A 20,010-nucleotide genomic window follows, 5' to 3' on the forward strand; every position below is an offset into this window, starting at 1 on the left:
AGAAAAAAAAAAAAAGGCACTTATTGATGTGTACAGAAGCTTCTCTGATTCCAAACTTTCAATTTTCTAAATTTGCATAGACAGAATGAAAGTGAGGCTGTACAGCAAAGATGGAACAACTCTGCTTGCCCAAAATCGATGGTATTAGCAATCAGGCATAGTCCTTTAAGTCTCTGCCATCTTGTTCTGTATTCTGGGGAAGTAGTTGTACCTGTGGTTGATTTTGAGGTGTTAACCATTATTAACTCCAACATACTCGGTAACTGCAAAAGCAGTAAGTGTTCCAAAATTAGGACGAAGGGGAATAGAATCCCCACTGGAATGAGACAAGAGAGACGGCAAGTAACTGTAAAAGGTGAAAAAACAACAGATGCTACCTTTGCGCACAGGATCAGCGGCTTACATACCATGTAAACAGGTGAAAAGTCTACACCCCTGGAATCAGTAAGAATCAGCAAAGGACAAGGGAAACAGGAAGCCTTCCATATGTGTGGCCAGGGAATCTGCATCGGTTTGGGTTGTCAACTGGTCTGGTGTTAGTTCAGGGAAAAGCAAGGTGCTTCTTTAAGAATTGAAAAGCTGAGCATAATACAGGTACTATTATCATAAGCCACAGACAAACTGCAAAAGTTTGAGGCCTTTTTGATTTTACACAACATCAGTGTGAATGAGTGGCTCACCATCTGCCCTGTAACTGCTAAGGTCTTAGGGCGGCTACCTGTCTCAGCAGATTTTCAACGGAGACAAACACTAGCCTATAATGGGAAAAGGTGCCCCCCCAAATCTATCAGCAAGGAGGTGAGAGGATGCTTGGTTTCCCTTTGACTTTTCCCAGCTCACACTCCTTTTTACTGAGAATAGCCTTTCAAAACAAAACCTGTACTTAGAGGAATATGTAACTTTTTTTTTTAAATAACAAAGCACAGTGGACTTAAAAGCATCTCCCTGAAATTATGGGCTGATCATCCTGAAAATTTTGTCAATCAGGGGTCGTAAATGGAAATAATGTACCATCACTATTGATTTAAGCTGAGTGGAAAAAATACCTTTTTTAAAAACGTGTTTTGCCATTTTTATCTCATGGTAATGAAATGTAAATACATGGGCTCTAAATCCTGGCTTCAGTTCTGCTACCTTTCCCATTAGGCTTTAAGCTGATCAAGGTTTTCTAGGACCTGTGCCACTCACAGAAGACGACACTTACTAAATTCATTCACAAAGACTGTTTCTCTGCAGCTCTACCTAAAGCCACGAGGTAGGTCCACCAGGGTCTGCGTCTTGCTAGGCAGGTAAGGACAGACAGTACCCCATCCACTGCCTAGACAAACCTGAGTTTATTGTGATTTCAGTACTTAGATAACCAATAACAAAAGTGTCCTATTCCTAAAACTTCATGGACAAACTGAGCAGGACCATTCATTCAACAAAGAAGCATTTACTAAGTAGGCTTCTACCGGACCCAGTGCATTTCTACAGCACCTTTCATTTCACAGTCCCAAAGAGCTTCCAAAGTTGCCCAAACATAAAGTATCAGTGACTGGACTTCTCTCACTTTATACACATACAACACTCTAGCCAAAACACTCATTCAGCCATTATAAATTTAGCTGCTTATGGACATAAAAACTAAAAGGGCTGAGACTGAAATCCAATCATTAACTAAATTCCAACCTCACAATTCAATCCAAAAAATATCCAGTGCCAAGTGGTTTAAAAAAAAAAATTACAAGCCAAAATATACCATGATTCAAACATTCCATTAGGTAAAGGAGTTAATATAGTTATAACTTCTTACTTCTAAATCCTTATGGGTACGGTGCTAGATAATAAATCAAATTTCTCAGAAGTCCCACTCAATGATTACATTTAACTTGCACCAAAAGCAACTTCCAAAAATGAAATATCTAAAATGCCAAAAATAAATTATTAACCTGGGTTTTCATTATTTTGAAGCTCTTTCTAGAAAATAGAGCCCTACATTTAGGTGCCAGAGGAATATATTTTCTCACATCACATCTTTGAAACTACAGACTTGACAAAGACCATCAGAGGTGGAACAGAAAATAAGGAGAGTGGTGAAGCACAGAGACAGGTATAGTAAGGCAAAATGCCTGGGCGGGAATCCTCGCTTTACCACTTTCTAGGTACCTCAGTTACCCTGTCTGCCAAATGGGAATAAAAACACCTCCTCCATACAACTGTTGTAAGGATCAAACCCAGGTAAATCAGTACTGTAAGGGTTTAGCAGCAAGCAGCATTACATAAAGTGGCTGCTTATTTTAATTACCACATGACTAAATCATACACAAATGCCTTTCCTTGCTGAAAGCCTTCCTTAATTGGTCTGGCAGAATTTAATCCCTCCCTCCTTGGCTTCTCCACAAAATGCACTGTGTATTTTAGTTATCTGGGTATATTTCCCTCCATTAGCTTTTATCTCCTTGAGGATAGAGACCACAGCTCATCTGAGTATACCTGGCAGCAAATACTGTTCATGGCTGCCCTTCAGCTCCTTCTCTCTAAAGGTTCTGAATAATAATGCCCTGTCAATTAGCAAAACTTTACCTGCAGACAGGAGCTTTATGTAATCAGTGCGCTGAAGCACTGGGCATACCTTGCTAAATAGTCTCTGAAGACTGGAACATTTGGGGGGTGGAGGGGAGGAAAAGAAGGATTCACTTATTATTTTTAAACTACTGACTGAGGTTATCTTTTTAAATTACTATTTTTTAATTTCTTATGCTTTAAAAGCTTACTTCCATTATTTCATTCAAAAAGTCTATGGTGCTTTTAATATAAAAATACAGTAGCATAATTTCTGCATATGTTAAGTCTACCTAATCATAACTTGCCCATCTGCTGATTTTAATGTAATCTTGGGGGTGCTAGAGGACAATATGCTTGCTTGATTGACCCTCCACTGTTTATGTAAAATAAAATCATTTTAACATTACATTGAGATGCAAATCTTTCCAGCTCTGATTTGTGCCCTCTTTTCTCACTCAAAAAAGTGCCACACACATGCAAAAAAACCCTTCCAGCTTATCTCAGATCACTGGCAAAACACTTTTTAAAGTGTTATTCAACTTTACTAACATAATGATGTTGCCCTTACTTTGAAAGGACAGAACTTTTCTGAAAACAAATGGCTGAATTGACTCCATGGCTTTGTTACCACTTTCTACAAAGTACAATTTTTCCTTTTTTTTTTTTTTTAAATAGTGTCCTACCTTTTGAAATTAATGTTTTCAGCGTAAAACTGCTGAGGACATCTTTTTATTTGCACCAAGATCCCTGGTCTCTATTCTTTGATTTATTTTAAAACAAACTCAAAAACAAAAGGCTCAAAAAGAATTGCACCCATTTAATGTAGTTTTTCTAAGTCTAATTTTTTTTTCATTTCCCAGTGGCAGGGCCTTTCAAAGGAGCACATTAACACACCCAGTTTGTTTCTCATTCTAAACATATCCCAACCAAATGGGAAACGTTATCAGCCATCTTAACAAGGAGAGTACCACAGAGATAGACCAGATCGAAACAAAATAAATTTTTAATCCATTGTATTTATCCATTGATCTCATTGTGTCCATCCTTTGAGATGAAGGTTCTTTACATAAAAGTACTTTGATGAACCTAGGCAATGAACAAATGTCATCATAATTTAACATCCTATTTTGGACTAATTTCTCTCCCCTCAAAGTCACAAGAGTGACCAATTCACATACAATACCTCTCAGGGGTAGAGAGTATAATAAACTTAATTGTTTTATATATCCTGAGGCATACAAAGAAAGGCCAAACACAAAGAGGTTTACAGTATCTTATATACATCTACGATTGAGACAAAGAACTTTCAAAGATCTGCCCTGGATAAGCAAAACTGGGCTTAAACAATAGACCCTCCCTTAAAGTAGGGAGACCGGACAAGTTTAAGCCCCCACTCCACTCAGTCCCTAAAAGACAAAATCTCACTTCCATCTTACAGCCAGGAGGCATACATTAAAAACACATAAAGTTGTTTCCTCAAATTTTAGTAGTAGTAAAGTTAATACTCGGGCCACCTTTTCCAAGCAACTGGCTTCTGTCAAAACTTATCACAAGTTGCGTGAAATGTACAAGAGCGTTGCTTCTGCGTTTCATCAAGTGAGGAACGACATCACACTTTCTGGACGAGCCAACTGCTCCAGCACCACCAGCTCTCCCTGCCCCACTCCCCATTTTTTTTTTTTTAATATCTTTCCTCCAAACTTACAACCCGAAAAGCGATTCCACAAAACAAACGCGGCATCAGTAAACGGAGGGTCACTGGTTTTGAAAAATAAAGTTTGCTCCTTTCCTATTAACCTGACAACTTTTTAAAGGTGAAATGTGTCTTACTCAATCGGGCACAAGCTTTCCTATTCCCATACGGAACAACCGACCACTCGTTTGTCCCCGGAGGCAAAGGTGGGAAAAAAGGGAGTGGGGTGGGGGGAAAGATGTTGAAAAGAAGGGTCCAGGGTTCCCGTGGTGGGGGCAGGTTTGGAGACCGGTTTTGAACATTCCGTGGCTTCAGGGAGCTGGGCGGCTTTACTGTGTCTATCTGAGAAATGTTTAGCAATCTGACGCATCAGTTTTTAGGAATGGTACACAAACAGCCCCCACAATTTCAGAGCCATGCCCAGAATCCTCCCCCTCGGCGGCATCGGCTGGAGGGCACGGGACGGGAGAGCAGGGGACACGGGAGAGGATCCGCGACGTTTGTTATTGTTTATGAAGCCCAGCCAGAACCCGGAGCGCGGCGCTCGGGGGCCGAGGGGTGGAAGGGGAAAGAAGCCGGGAAGGACAAAGATGCCTCCTCGGGCTCGAGGCCACCTCTCCGGACACCCGGGGCCAGCATCAGCCCGCGGAACAAGAGGGCCAAGGCCGCCGCCGGAGCTTCCCCGGAGACATTTCCAGCCCCGAAATTAGCCCGGCTTTCCCTGGACACCCGAAGGCACGTAAGCTCTCCTCCCGCTCCCGCTCGCGGAGTTGGCGCTGGCGCGGCCAGCCACGGCCCCGGCTCCCGCCGCCGCGGAACGCCGCATCCGCGCACTCACCTGCCTCCGGTCGCGCCCGCGGCCGGCTCAGCCTCCACACGGACCGCAGCCGGCCCGGCGCCCGTCCGCTCCCTTCTGCCCGCTCCGCCCTCGCCCCGCCCCCGGGAGGTGGGACCGGCCGCCGCGCCGGAATCTCGGGGCGGCCCTCCTGAACTCTCGCGAGCCCTCCCTCCTCGGCTTCTCGGTGGCTGGGCCGGTCCGACTCGGCCCTGACGTCATACGCACCACAGCCGGAAGTAGCCTTCTGTCGTCAACGCCGGCCCCCCCCAGCCCCACCCACTTGTGCCTAGTGAGTTCCTGATTGGCCCGGGCGGCGTTGCGCCGGGAGGCACCGCGCCCCTCCCTTCGCAGCCTCACCCCACTCCCTATTCTCTGCCCAAAGCTAATTCAGGCTGCTCTTTAGTGTTGCCACTTTAGGCACGTGTCCTTAATGTCGTCAGAGTTTTTCTTGATACTTCACTATGCAGTGTGAATGTTAGAAGTGGAAGGGGCTTAGGGATCACTACAATTATTTTTTTGAAACATTTTGCAGAGTAGGAAAATGTGGTCAACAAAATGGATTGGCTGACCAAGTTGCTTAGTTAGTAGCTGTGGGATCTAGAAGCCACCAGGTTCCTTGACATTTTTGCTTTTCACCCTAACTCGACTCTAGAGACTTGAGAGGGATTCACATTTGGAAAAGCTACAAAAAACAAACAAACAAACAAAAACAAAACAAAAAAAACTCTGCGGCATACATGAAAAACTTGCCTGACTTATCTTGGAAAACCTAAAATAACTGACAATACTGGGCACTTATTTAGGATTAGAGAACTATGAGGAAAATCACCTCCCTGTAGTACGGCTTTTGGAATTTGATGCATTTGACTGGGGAGAAAACTTACTGGGCAGGTTGAATAAGAGAATCATTCCCAATTATTGTTGACAAATTTATCTTCTGTCTGAATATTGGAGATTTTATAAAATCCCTTTAACTTTTAGACTATTAAGACAATACACAAAGTTGGTACTGTGCTTGCAGAAAATGTAATTCAGAGATGCCAACCATTATCTTTAGTTTCACCAAGAGCAGGTGACACATGACAAAGACTTAGGGAAGAATCATAACATCACTTCTCTTTTTACAATCTCTGCTTTCTCATACATAGCTTGATAGCAGAAAAATCACTGTGTAGTCTGGAAATTAGTGTATTCTTGGGGAAATCAGTTCCTCCTGTAGCATATGGTCATTTTGAGGCTCAAATGACAATTGGCATACATGAGCTCTGGAGGTTGTAATTGTGGTCAGACATGTCTGACAGAGGCCTGTATGCCTCCCTCCCACCAACACACGTACTCATTCAAAATAGCTTATAGTGTATTCTATAGCAAATTTATATTTTCAAATGTGCCATGTTATTTTTATGAGTAATATGGACTAATTTAGGGTATCAGACTAGGATAACATGGGGCAGGCTAAAGCTTTGACTTCCAGCTCCTAAGTTGAAGCCATTCTAAACACATTTTCCTAGGTTGTTGAAGGTACCTGAAATGAATCAAATTAGAGCTCTGTGCCCTTTTGGAAGTTTGGTGGAATCTATGGACCCTTTTTCAGAATAGTGTTTTTAAATGCATAAAATAAACTACCTAGGTCTATAAAGGAAATTGATTTTGTTAATATACAATTACTAAAATACTAAAAAGTGAGTTTTTGATATAGTTCTGTGGTAGGCAGCTTCTAATATGATGCCAGTAATATTCACCTTCCAGTATTCCTGTCTTGCACAACCCCCTCCTTTTGAGTGTGGGCTGGACCTAGTGACTTGGTTTTGAAAAAGAGAACATGGCTAAAATGATGGGATGTCACTTCCACGATTAGATTACAAAAGACTCTGGCTTCCGTCTTGCCCATCCTCTCTTCCTGCATTCCTTACTCACTCTGATGGAAGCCAGCTGCTGTGCTGTGCCCTGTCTTATGGAGAAGCCCACGTGGTAAGAAACGGAGCAAGGTCTCCAGTCAACAGCCACCAAGGAATTGAGGCATTTAGTCCAGCAACCCATGAGGAACTGAATCCTGCCCACAACTGTCTGGAAGCAGATTCTCTCCCAGTGGAACCTCCCTCGAGATGATTGCAGACCCAGCTGACACCTTGATTGCAGCCTGGTTGGTGAAGGACCCTGAGCTAAGCCTTGCCAGATTCCTGACCCCTGGCTCCTTCTCTCATAGCCAAGACTTTCAAAGGGGCTCTTGCCCAGACTGGCTAAATGCAATGGAGTTTGTTTGTTTGAAAAGAAAGGCTCTTTTCTACAAGCTTCAGGGGACTTTCATTGGACCATTTAATCAAACACAAGACAATCCGTTCAGAACTCTCACCAGACTGCCTTCTGCAAAACACTTTATAAACCTGGAAACAATGACTTCTAATTGATGCATGCTTTGACTTTTAACTGGCTCGATTAAACTGCAAACTATCACCTAGAGTTGAAAGCATTCCAGGGTTTAGGCTATTTTTTCCCCAAAGTTAAAAAGCACTTACGTAAATCAGAAACCTGAAGAAAAGCATTAAGGAAAAGTGAAAAATATATTATGTCTATCTGTCCCTTTGCACTATATTTATTGCTCTGCAAAGTATAACAAAGAACCACATGAGACTTATATTCCAAAGACCTGGTTCTGTTACTACTGTATGACCTTGCACAGATGAATAAAGTTCTGTGAAGTCCTATTTCCTCATCTGTAAGATGGGTGAATATCAACACAATAGTTGCAGTAGCTGCAAAGTTGAAATGATTATGTATGCTGAAACATTTGTGAAACATAAAACACCATCGCTGTAATGGAAAGAATACTGAAGACAGAAAAACATCTCAATTTGCATAATAGCTACCTTTTAGAATTAAATTAAATTAAATTAAAAAGGGATAATATAAATTAAACACCTAGTATAGGACTCAGAATATATTCACACTCAATTCAAGATAGCTGTTACTATCACTATTACTAATAATTAGTGATATAACAAAAACACATGTTTCAGAATGGAACCCTTTTCCTTTTTTTTTTTTTTTGGTCAACTGCAAGTTAAATTGATTCTCAGCATCCACAGAAAATTTTTGGTGCTATTTACATCCATGAAGAGAGAAAAAGTCCCTGTCACATCTTTCCTGCTTTGATTCTTATCTGCTCCCTATTAATTTTTACAAATTCTTGATATGAACAGAAATACAGTGGATTTTCTATGTCAAATAGAAAACATAATGCATAGTGCATAAGTCAGACAAGGCTAAGTAATGCTGTGGACAATCACAGAATTTTAGTGGCTTAAAATGGTGAGGAATAATTTATTGCTAGGGTTCTATGTCCTTTGCAGGTCAGCAATGAGGCTTGCTCATCAGGGCCACTCAAGGGTCCAGACAATGGAGCAGCTATATCACCTTGAACATTGCGAATCTTCATGCCAGAGGAAAAGACAAGATTGGAGGGTCTCAGTATGACTTCTGCTCACAACTCATTGACCAGAAGTTGTCGAATGGCCCCATACAAATAAAAGAAAGCTAAGAGATGCAGTCTTCTGGTGTTTCAGGAAGGAGAGAAACCAGGAATGTTTGGAAATAGTACTGATGACCATTACATATTGTATATGTGAAAAATACTGTCCAAATGCTAGATGTTACATGATTCCCTTTCTCCACCTCTTAAAGAAAAATTGATGGTAACCTCTTTACAAAAGAAAAATGCAAGACACTATATAGTATTTTGTAATAATATATGCTATATTTGATATGGTTTAACATTTTAAAATATCAAATTAAAACAGAAAAAAAAAAAACTTCTATTTGGTGTCTTCAGTCTCCTAAAAGTAATGTTCACTGACATTGGAAATTCACTAACATTATATTAACATTAAATTTTAAAAAGACTTTCTTTTTAAAACTAAAAAGTGTTTTTTTTTCCTTAAATCTCATTCACCTTTCCCATTCCTAATCTTAGGACTAAGTCCAGAAATTTTATTTTCTCAAGTAAGAAAAAGAATACTCCTCCGAGACAGTTTTCCTCACAATAGTGGAATTCAACTCATAAAACAAGACATTCATGGTTAAGAAAAGGTAAAATAATTGGAATACATTCTAGGAAATTAGTATAGTCACTTATTTGTAGAATGTCTATTCATATTTTGTGAATCTAGTACTTATAATTATTATACCATTAAAAAGCAATCACTTTCCAGTTTTAAAAGAAAATTTAATGGTGACACTCCTATTTTTAACTATAAGTTGTGTGTGTTTAGTTTGGTTTTTGGATCTGCACCAGAGTTCCTATACTTTATTTGGTTCCTCTTCTATAATTTATTAGCCCATTTAATACAGAATATATTTTTTAAAGGTGATTTCTTATAAGTGATTATGACTCTGCTTTAAAATTTATTTGAATTGTTATAATGAATTCTTTAGAGATGATGTCAGGTCTCAGAAAATCTATGAACTAAGAGGGGTTAGAAAGGTTTCTTGCTTACACCTCCCATCTTTTTGGGGTGGGTATGTCTTTTCTTTTCTCACAGCCTCCGTATTCAGTGACTCTAAGGGCAGGTCCTACTCCTCAACTACTATTTTCTACTTTCAATCTACTTTCCTTATTTTTTATTTCTATTTTTTAGTTGTTCACGTTCCTGGGACCAGAGGAACAAGCAAGATGGAGAATGTCTCCAACTCACACCCTCAATGTAGATGTCCCTCCAGTACTGTGGTCTGAGCCTGGAGGAAAGGTTGGCCATCTGGGCAATCATCTTCCATGGTTTGAAGTAAACTGCCCATGCTCAGAGGTGATGGACAAGACAGATCAAACAGTCAAGAGGGCAGAGGGTCCCAACTGTGTCACACTATACAATGGAAGGAAGACCACATCTGAGGACCACATTTGGGGTCCAAATTTGGACTAGAAGCTGAATCCTTAGTCTTGTGGTCTTGGTTACTTAGACTCTCTAAACCTCAATTTTCTCATTCATAATTGGGAACATTTAGGAACTTCTCACTATTAGAGGATAATTGTTACCAGAAAAAAAAAAGTAAATATCAGAGGGAAGGCCAATATTTTATAGTGAATACAGAAAAAAAATTTATTCTAGATGTATTTTACCACAATAGAGATAATCAGAAAAAAATATGAGGTTCCAACCACAGCCATGCAATACTTAGATTGAGCAAAAGGCTGAATCACACTAGGGATTTTTTAAAACATAATTTTTCTGAGACAATTGTACAATATTATGGGTTCACATCCCTCAGTTTTCATTTAACATTACACCACATCACAATCATGTAGAAAGTTGCATTTAAAAGATATGTCTTCTGAAATCTTTTGATGTTCACATTTTTCTATTTTAACCCATTGTTTGCAACAGTTTCCACTTTGTGAAAACAGTTGAAACAATTGAACTTCCTTCTCAGTTATCTCTTCCCATGAGAGCCAGTCGACTTAAGGGCAAATTCCTAGAAGTGGGGCGAAGGGAACGCGCATTTTACATTGCCCACACCAATTGCCAAACTACCATCCAGAGGTTGCACAAATTTCCACTGTTACCAGGAAGCAGCACAACAAAATTCCCATTCCCCCACGTGCTTGTTCACAGCGGGCTTGGTCCGCAGTTTTATCTTGCCAAAGAAAGAGAGCCTGAGACCTTGGCACGCTATTAGAGAGAAACCCTAGTGTTAAGCAGAAGGGAAGTTCACGAGGAGACTCATTTTGTCATAGGTCAGTTTGGTTAGTAATTATTTTCATGTTTGGGTGACTTTTGTTCCCTCAAACAACCTTATCACAACAAGGACTCGGGGAATGAGTGCCTGGATAAGGCGGATCCCCTCCCTCCAACTGACTGGGTTGTGAAAACTAAATGAAACAAGGTACATAAAATGACAGCCACCTTATAGGCACTCAGTCTGAGTTCCTCTTCTTCCTTTCAGTTCTGGAGCTAAGGTTGGGAACAAGACTGTGTAAGGAAGTAAGTCACAAATCCTGTGGTTTGTATGAACACAGAGGATTCAGGTAGGGTCTGGGGCAGGCAAGGTCACTACTAGTGTCGTTTGCTGCTATGTTGATAATTTCTCTTCACTAAATAATTTTATAAATCTAGAGGTAGGGATGGGGGGTGGCCGAGGGAGAAGTTACTGGACCCGCCTCTCACTCGGCCACACTCTCCAGCCTCCCTGGGCGTCGGGTTGTTTTCAGAGGCTTAGTCTCATGTGTTTTATGCTGATTTCGTTTCCTGGAGGAAGTAACCCAAATCAAGGCTTTCAAAAAATTGATCTTTTTCTTTTTTCTGATTAAGTTGCACAGGCCTCTTGTGGACAAGGTTAAGGAGATTTATCTTCACTTAATAGCAATTGGAAGCTATTGGAGGGATTTAGGCAGAGAGGTGACATGTCAGGTTTGCATTTAAAAAATATTCTGATGCCTCAATGGAGAACTGGTCTTGTAAGTATTAAGTTGTATATTGTAAACTGTATGGGGCAAGAATGCACCATGGTAAGCAGAAATGAACGTCTGGTCTACTTGTAGATGTGTGCCACCAGGGCTGAATGGTGCAAATATGATCAGATATGATAAATTGGAATAAATTAACATCAGATAATTCATCATAGTCATCAAGTAAATTTCTGTTTGGCTTCTCATGTAGATTTTCATATAGATTAAGAGTGTGTCAGTTAGCCAATAGAAATCTTCATTTTGCTAGGCAATTACACTTCTCATTGTAAATTGCTGTGTGTCCTTTTCTGAATTAGATTACTCTTATTCTGTACTAGTTTTTCTGAGTAGGATCACCTCTGACAAAGTTACACTTCTGACTATGCAAAGCTAAGGATCAAGCTTGATCCTAAGCAACAAATTCTCTTGTTGACACATTGGTGTGGTTGTTCTCTGATTATCACTGTCTATGATAGACTCTCACTGGGGTAAAATTCTTATAAGAGGTTTTATATGCAAAGTTATTTTAATAACTTTAATATGCTTGGAATGGGCCTGTTTTAACGCTTGTAATGATTAGTAAACTCATATATGTAATATGGCCCAGTTGGAGGTCAGGCTCCCTGGAGGAAAAGACCCTAAAACTCTCAGATTAAAGATCAGGAGATTTTCTGGGGCGTGATCTCTGGAACCACTCAGGTGACTGAGAGATGGCAGCTGGGTTAGGTAGAGGAAGAAGGTGGACTCAGATGCAGATGCAACAGGTCTTCCTACAGGAAGCTCTGGCATGATTTTTCTGAGTTATCCCAGTTGAGACAAGGGTCCAGGCCTTTTTATGCCAACCTCAATCAGCTGTTGAATGTGGGAGAGGCAGCTCACGAGGCTGAGGGAAAAACAAGAGGGACTTGGCTGTGGGCTTTCAGAAGCCAACATTCCCAGCAGCTGTGGATCTGGGTGGTGCCCCACATCATCCACTACCAGCCCACTGAAGTGGTCCTACACTTCATCCTTGGTCCCAGGCTCGTTATGTTGTATGTACCCATAAAACACTGCCCTTTAAAAATGTCCCATTTTGCCTCCTGATATGATATACTGAGGTCACATTACTTCTGTATTACCCTGCACACCCTCAATTTAATCATGAAGAACATCAGACAAACCAAAAGTAAGAGATAACACACAGAATAACTGCCCTGTACTCTTCAAAATACAACTGTCATGAAGAAAAGACAGACTGAGAAATTGTTCTTGATTTTTAAGAACTAAAGAGATAAGACAGCTAAACACAACATTTAATCCCCAACTAGATCTCTGACCAGAATTTTATTCTCATTTGCTATAAAGGACATTACTGGGACAGTTGATGAAGATGTGTATAAGACCGCTAAATTAGATAAAGTTAATGTACATTTTCTGATTTTGATAATCATTCTGTGTAAGAGAATATCCTTGTTCCTAAGAAATACACACAGGAATATTTAAGTATAAAATGGTAAAATGTTCCATTTGAACAATACCATTTATTTTTATCTCAAATATTTCCAATTTTGCCCTCAAAAAAAAAAAAACTACTCTATCTATCAATGGAGAACATGACATTTTCAGTAACTAAGACTAATTACATCTCACAGAAATATGTTTACCTAGAATGCATACAAGAAGAATAGATCCCACTTTCTAAAAGGGCCTTTTCTGAACAGTTTTTTTTTTTTATTACAAAAGCCAGGAGGCTTTATTTATTTCAGACGTGTGCAACTACCTCCTTCCTGCCCGTGTGTTTTGTTCCTTAGGTCCAATGGCCTTATATCATTTACCTTCCCTCTTTGATATTTTTTTAAAGAACAATTTGTTCATTTTTAAGAACTAGTTCCATATTATGTAAATATTGTTAGTGAACCTCTGTGGGAATTACAGTTTTTAAATAATGGTAAAATAATTTCTCTGTGTTCAGTCAATAAGGTGCCTGCTGAGTCCTCCTGAATAAAATAAGAATAATATTGTTGTAACCCTTTACAGGTTACTTAGTACTGTTATCAAAGGATCCCAAAGCAATTTACCAGTATTAATTAAGCAACTGAACATTCCTGTAAACACACTGCTTATTATTATCATCGCTTGAAAGATGATTCAACTAAAGAAAAATTAGAAGGAGATAGATAGATAGGTAGATAGATAGACAGATGCATATATAATATGTATACATAGATAATGTATATATCTAAGTTCGGGGTAAGGGTATAGTTCAAATGGTAGAGCGCACGATTAATATGCACCAGGTCCTGTGTTCAATCCCCAGTACCTCCTCTAAAAATAAATAAACCTAATTACCTATCCCTTGCCAAAATAAAATAAATAATACAATAAAATAAAAATAAATAAGTTGAATTAATGTATATATCTAAGTTCTTATATGGAGTATAAAATTAATAGAAAACGACATTTACCACACAGACCTAATACCCTTTATTTACTTGTTTTTATAACTCTAATGTATACCTTTATATATATGATGACAACTCACCCCAGTTTGCCAGGGACTGTCTTAGTTCTAGCCCTGAAAATCCTGGGCCCTAGAAATTTCCTCAGTACCAGGCAAAGCAGAAAAATTGGTACACTCTAAGTAGAACTTTAGCTTTTTTTCCCCCAAGGTAAATCAATGAAAATTGACTATAAAAATCAGGGAGCCCACTAGTTACTAAATTATGGTCTGGTCATGTGGTCCTATGAAGTTAAATTCTCACTTTGTTCTATTATAAAAGTCAACTTACGTATGGGCTTTTGCATTCTCCACCAAATATTTTAACTTGACATTTTTTGAGGAAGTGTCTATACAAATAGTGGTACAGAACAGAATTGCACTGTTGCTCCTAGCCTCTTGTGAGCCCAGTCTTAAACTTCATAGCACCGAGAACAGAAGTTGTTAAAGTTCAAAGGCTTGAAACTTCATAATAGAAAGGTTGACTAGGAAAAACATAAAATCAAAAAACACATCAACAGAACTCTCAGAGATGTGAGGAATAACAGACTTTGGCAAAACAGAAGGGAGAAATATGTTAATGAATGGCTTCCTCCAATAACATTGGATCTTGACCCTAGCACCACCACCACCACCATCATCATCCCACTAAAATTTAGTACTGTATAGATTTTCAAATTATTCATATTTTATATATAAAGACAGATGAGGCTAAAAGGTGACTAAATGAGTAAAACAGCTATTGTGTATAGCCATGTGTATGGCTATTGTGTACAGCAATTAAATTACCTTTAATTCGTATGTTGTAACTATTCCTTAAAAATGAAAACTAAGTGAAACAAAAAGGAAGCAATCAGTCCCTCCTTTAGACTCTGTTTGTATCCTGTACGCATTTTATCATAGCATTTGCAACATTCCAAGCTCCCAGAGTGAGTATTGATATACAATAAACATCAATAAGTATTTTTTGAAGAAAAGACTGAGAGAAAGAAAAGCATTCAGGCAAGTGAAAAATAGTCTACTGGAAATTCGCTCTTCTGAACACACAGGTGCTCACTAGACAATGTGGAAGACATTGTTCTAAATTGGGGGGAGGGGAGTGAGGACAAAGAAATGTAAGATTATGCCTTCTGCCACTAACAAGATTAAAATTATGCTAGGGAAGCTAAGATTAAAAGTTTAAAAATGCCTTGTGTTCAGTACAAAAGTACAAAGCTCCACATAAGTAAAGGTCAAATGAATGATAAGGACAGTAAACTTGCAGGAGACTACAAGATCACTGTGACCCAGATTAGAGCAGGTGAGGTCTTAGCTTAGATTCACCCTTTCTGAGAGCCTTTGCCTGATGACCTAAGATTGGGTTAGATGTTCCTCTGTGTCATCACTTTCATAGTAGGAGGTATTGAAACTGCCTTTTCTTCTCTGTTTCTGCCACTAGGCACAAATGTCCTTGAAGGTAGAAACTCTATTTCATTCGCCACCACATCTCCAATGATTGCCATTAAGCCTGGCAGATAAAAGGCCATAAAGAAATCCTTTTTGAAAGACTGACTGAGTAAATGAGTGAATTAAAAAAAATATCTTTTGCCTGAATCTTAAAAAGTTTGGAGAAATTAAAGGATTGGACATTCGGGGACAGGTTGGCCAATGGGGGCCAAGGTGCAGAAGCAGAAACAAACATGTTTACAAAACAGTGACTAGGCTAGAGGTTCCAGGAAGGAGAATTACAAACACAAAGTTTAGAAAGTAGGTTGGGTTTGAACACCAGAGTAAGGATTTTTAACTTGATGTTCTAGGCAAAAGGAAGGCAATGAAGTTTTGGATTAAGAGATGATAAAATCAAAGAAATTTTTCAGGGAGTTTAGTCTAGTGGTGAGGAGTGGGATGGATTAGTTGAATGAGGGAGGGGAAGATGCAGAGACCAGTTAAAAAGCCAGGGCAGTGGTCCAAGCCAAAAAGGCAAGAACTTGGGGGTGGCTTTGAAAAGAAAAAGCAAAGACAGACAAGAGAGAAATTTTATTTGTTTGTGACCCTATGGTAAAACAGAGATATTCAGGAGACATGTTGCAGAAATAGTCTTTATGGTAGACTGGCTATGGTTAAGGGCAGGGAAAGAAGTAAAGAATTATACTACATTACCATGTGGCTATGGCAGCTAGTCTTGAAGATGCTTCCAAACCATTGCAGCCCTCCCTGTACATTCAAGCTGCTTCTCCCATCAAGAGAGGTAGAGTGTATGACCTCTCCCCTGGAACCTGGCTGTGCATGGATGGCTTCCACCAGTAGAATGCGGAGGAAGTGATGTTCTGGGACATCTAAACTCAGGCATTAGGAAGGCTTAGCAGCTCACTTCCTCCCTCCTGGAGCTCTAAGCCCATCAGGTAAGAAGTCTAGGATTCCCTGCTGAAGAGAGACAGGCCATGGGGATACGATGACACCAGGAAAATCATCAAAGCACCAGACATCCAGTCCCAGCTGCAGCTCTCACTGCAATCTGACTGCAACTGCCTGAAAGACTACAAGTGAGAATCGTACAGCTACCCAACTAAGCCATCCAAGTCAACGGATTTGTTTTGTTTTGTTTTTGCTAAATCTGGCAGTCTTACCATTAGCCACAATGTGGAGGATTCTTTCCTAAGAGAAGACCATGGGCAGCCAGTGTGGGTGTCAGGCTTCCCCGGTGTTTCCCTTTGCATTCAGGAATTTGGAGGGACTGGCGTAACAGCTGGCATCCAAGGTGAAGTCAGCCCCCCAGCAAATCCCACCCAGATGCACAGTTAAACTTTCACTTGTCTCATTCTTAAATATGAAGAGATAACCAAGCATCTGATGAAGGCCTACAACGTTAAAGAGAAAGATCAAGATAAATAAATACAAAAAAGTGGCCCTAGAGAAAACAGCTAATTCAGGGAATAGGATAGAACCTTTAAAAAATGCTAATAAAATCCTCAGAAAAATTGAGCTGATGTGTTCCTCAAACATGAATGAGATGCAATAAAAAGAAAAGAAAAGTCAGAGAACAAACCTCATCCTTGGAATTTGAAAATACAGCTGCCAAAATTGCTTTAAAACTTAGGAGATTTGGCAAATATAGAATAAAAAAAACATTAAGGTAAAAAATAGGAAAGTTAAGAAATGGGAGATCATTCCAGAAAGTCTCAACTGACTAAAAAGCATTTCAGAAAGAAAGAAGAAACAAACAAACAACTAAATGGAAAAACAGACTGTCTTCATATTGCAAAAGCCCTTTGATTGCAAAATGGGATGAGTGGGGGTGGGGGGAACACAAAGAAGAAACTCTGGAACATAACTGGGAATGTATAAAGATAAAATCCTAAAAGCTTCTGGAAAGAAATTTCACACACACACACACACACACACACACAGGTCTGTCATCAAAGGAATGAGCAGCAGGCATGCCTCTGACTTCTCCTTAGTGGTAGTGCTGTCAAAATTCTAAGAGAAAACGAGTTTCAGTCTAGAATTCTATGTCCAGCCAAACTATCAATTATGTTGAAGACTAAATACAGACTTTTCAAATATGTAAGAATCTGGAAATTTTACTCCCAATGCATCCTTAGAAAGTATCTGAATACAGTTTCCAGCAACATGGAAATAGAAATCCACAAAATCAATCCAGGAGAGCGATGACAGGATGTCCCAGGATGGCACCTATTTAGCAAATTTAGGAGAGAAACTTCCTTCATTTATCCAGCAAATACTTTTTGTGTACCTACTATGTGCTAAGCACTCTCACAGGTGCTGGGAAGTCATTAGTGATCAAGAAAATCATCATAATGCTTACATTCCAACCAGGGAGACAAAACAGAAGTAAACTAATGTGCATATAACTAATTGTAGACAGTGATCAGTGCTACAACAAAAAATGAAGCAGGGGAAGGAGAGATATGCTAGTTCAGGCAGGTGGACAAGGAAAGCCTCTGTGAGGGGTGGCACTTGAAATGAGGCTTGAATGAAATGAGGAGCTGGGTCCCAGGAAACTCTGGGAAAAAGATATTTCAGGAAGGAGAAACAGCAAGTGCAAGGGCCCTGAGGCAGAAATGAGCTTTGTGTATTTGAAGAGGAGGAAGAAGGCAACTGTAGCCAGAATAAGGGGTGAGGAGGCACACAAAGAATGGTAGGAGATGAAGTGAGAGAAACAAGCAGGGGCCCAACCAGGAGGGTTTCTCTGCCCTGTTAACTGCGCCGATATGTCATTGATAAATGATAAGGGTTTTGAGCAAAAGAATGAAGTGAGCAGGACAATGGAGGAATATAGAAAAAGGAGAATTTCATGGGCATAACTTTATGATTGAAATAATGGAAAATATTAAGGATCAAGGCCAAGAATAGAAAGAAAAAAATGGAAGGTAATTTGAAATTCTAGCCGGGAAATACAAGAAAATAAGGGTAATCATAGCACATTACTACCTCTCCACTGAAAGATATTTAACCCAACACAAAAATGTAAATACTTGTTATTGACTTTCCATTTTTAGGATGGAACTGAAGGAAGCATTAAACAGAGGAAGCAGACCAGCACAGTAGTTGTAAGCATGGCTTCTAAAAGCAGATACCTGAATTCAGATCCTCTGTTCTTCAGTTTCCTTTCCTGTAAAATGTGGATAATAAAAGTACCTCATACAGCTGTAAGGACTAAATAAGTCAATATTTGTAAGGTAGATAGAACAGTTTTTGTGCACATGAAAAGACACTCAACATCACTAATTATTAAAGAAATGCAAGTCCAAACTACAATGAGGTAACACCTCACACTGGTCAGAATGGCCATCATCAAAAAGTCTACAAATAATAAATGCTGGTGAGGGTGTGGAGATAAAGGAACCCCCCTATGCTGTTGGTGGAAATGTAAATTGGTGCAGCCACTGTGGAGAACAATACAGAGGTCCCTTAAAAAACTAAAAATAGAGATATACTATGATCCAGCCATCCCACTCTTGGGCATCTATCTGGAGAAAACCCTAACTTGAAAAGATACATGTGCCCCAATGTTCACAGCAGCACTATTTACAATAACCAAAACATGGAAGTTACCTAAATGTCCATCAACAGATGACTGGATAAAGAGGTTGTGATATATATAAATATAAATATAAATATACAATGGTATATTACTCAGTCATAAAAAAGAATGGAACAATGCCATTTGCAGCAACATGGATGAACCTAGAGATCATTATACTAAGTGAAGTAAGTCAGACAGAGAAAGATAAATATCATATGTATCTCTCATATGTGGAATCTAAAAAAATGACACAAATGAACATATTTAAAAAACAGAAGTAGACTCAAACATAGAAAACAAATTTATAATTACCAAAGGGGAAAAGAGGGTGGAGGGATAAATTAGGAGTTTGCAATTAACATATATTACACACTGCTATATATAAAATAGATAACCAACAATGTCCTACTGTAGAGCACAGGGAACTATACTCCATATCTTGTAATAACCTGTAATGGAAAAGAATCTAAAAAAAGAATATATATATTATATATGTATAACTGAATCACTATGCTGTACACCAGAAACTAACACAACAATGTAAATCAACTATACTTCAATATAAAAAATAAATGAGAAGTAGGAACAGTATTTGCACATGGTTGTCACTAAGTTAGTGGTTCCTTAAATTATACAGCAGGGTATGATTAGAGGGTAATAGAAAAGTGCTCCATCCGAATTTCTCTCTCCGACAGGTATGAAATTCCATTATCAGAAATTTTGTCAAAGGCTTTACAATCTTCTAATTATTTATTTTTAAACTTTTTTTTAAATGAAGGTACCCAAGACCTCATGCACACTAAGCATGCGCTCTGCCACTGAGCTATGTCCTCCCCTCACTTTACCAACTTTTAGAGTCCCCTGTGAAGTACCTTCTCTCGAGAGGAATGACATCTTAAATTCTCATCTGCTGCAAACTCGTTTGAATTCATCAAATCGTTTCCAGCCTTGGTCCCCATCTGAGCGCAAAGGCAGCATGGTAGGCAACTGA

At 39.4% G+C, this 20,010-nt stretch overlaps 1 protein-coding gene across 2 annotated transcripts in view; it reads right to left on the reverse strand.

Moving 5' to 3' along the window:
• STK38L (serine/threonine kinase 38 like) overlaps window positions 1–20,010 on the reverse strand; it is an 82,459-nt gene extending 62,449 nt beyond the window's left edge. Inside the window, exon 1 of one of the 2 annotated variants that reach the window (XM_032473262.1) lies at window positions 19,892–20,010. The gene's annotated coding sequence lies outside the window, so the exon portion shown is untranslated. Of the gene's footprint in view, window positions 1–5,078; window positions 5,228–19,891 lie in introns of those variants that run through there. The other variant, XM_032473261.1, reaches the window with a different exon arrangement.

The sequence above is a fragment of the Camelus ferus genome, chromosome 34 (genome assembly GCF_009834535.1).
Source record: "Camelus ferus isolate YT-003-E chromosome 34, BCGSAC_Cfer_1.0, whole genome shotgun sequence".
Classification (NCBI taxonomy): Eukaryota; Metazoa; Chordata; class Mammalia; order Artiodactyla; family Camelidae; genus Camelus; species Camelus ferus.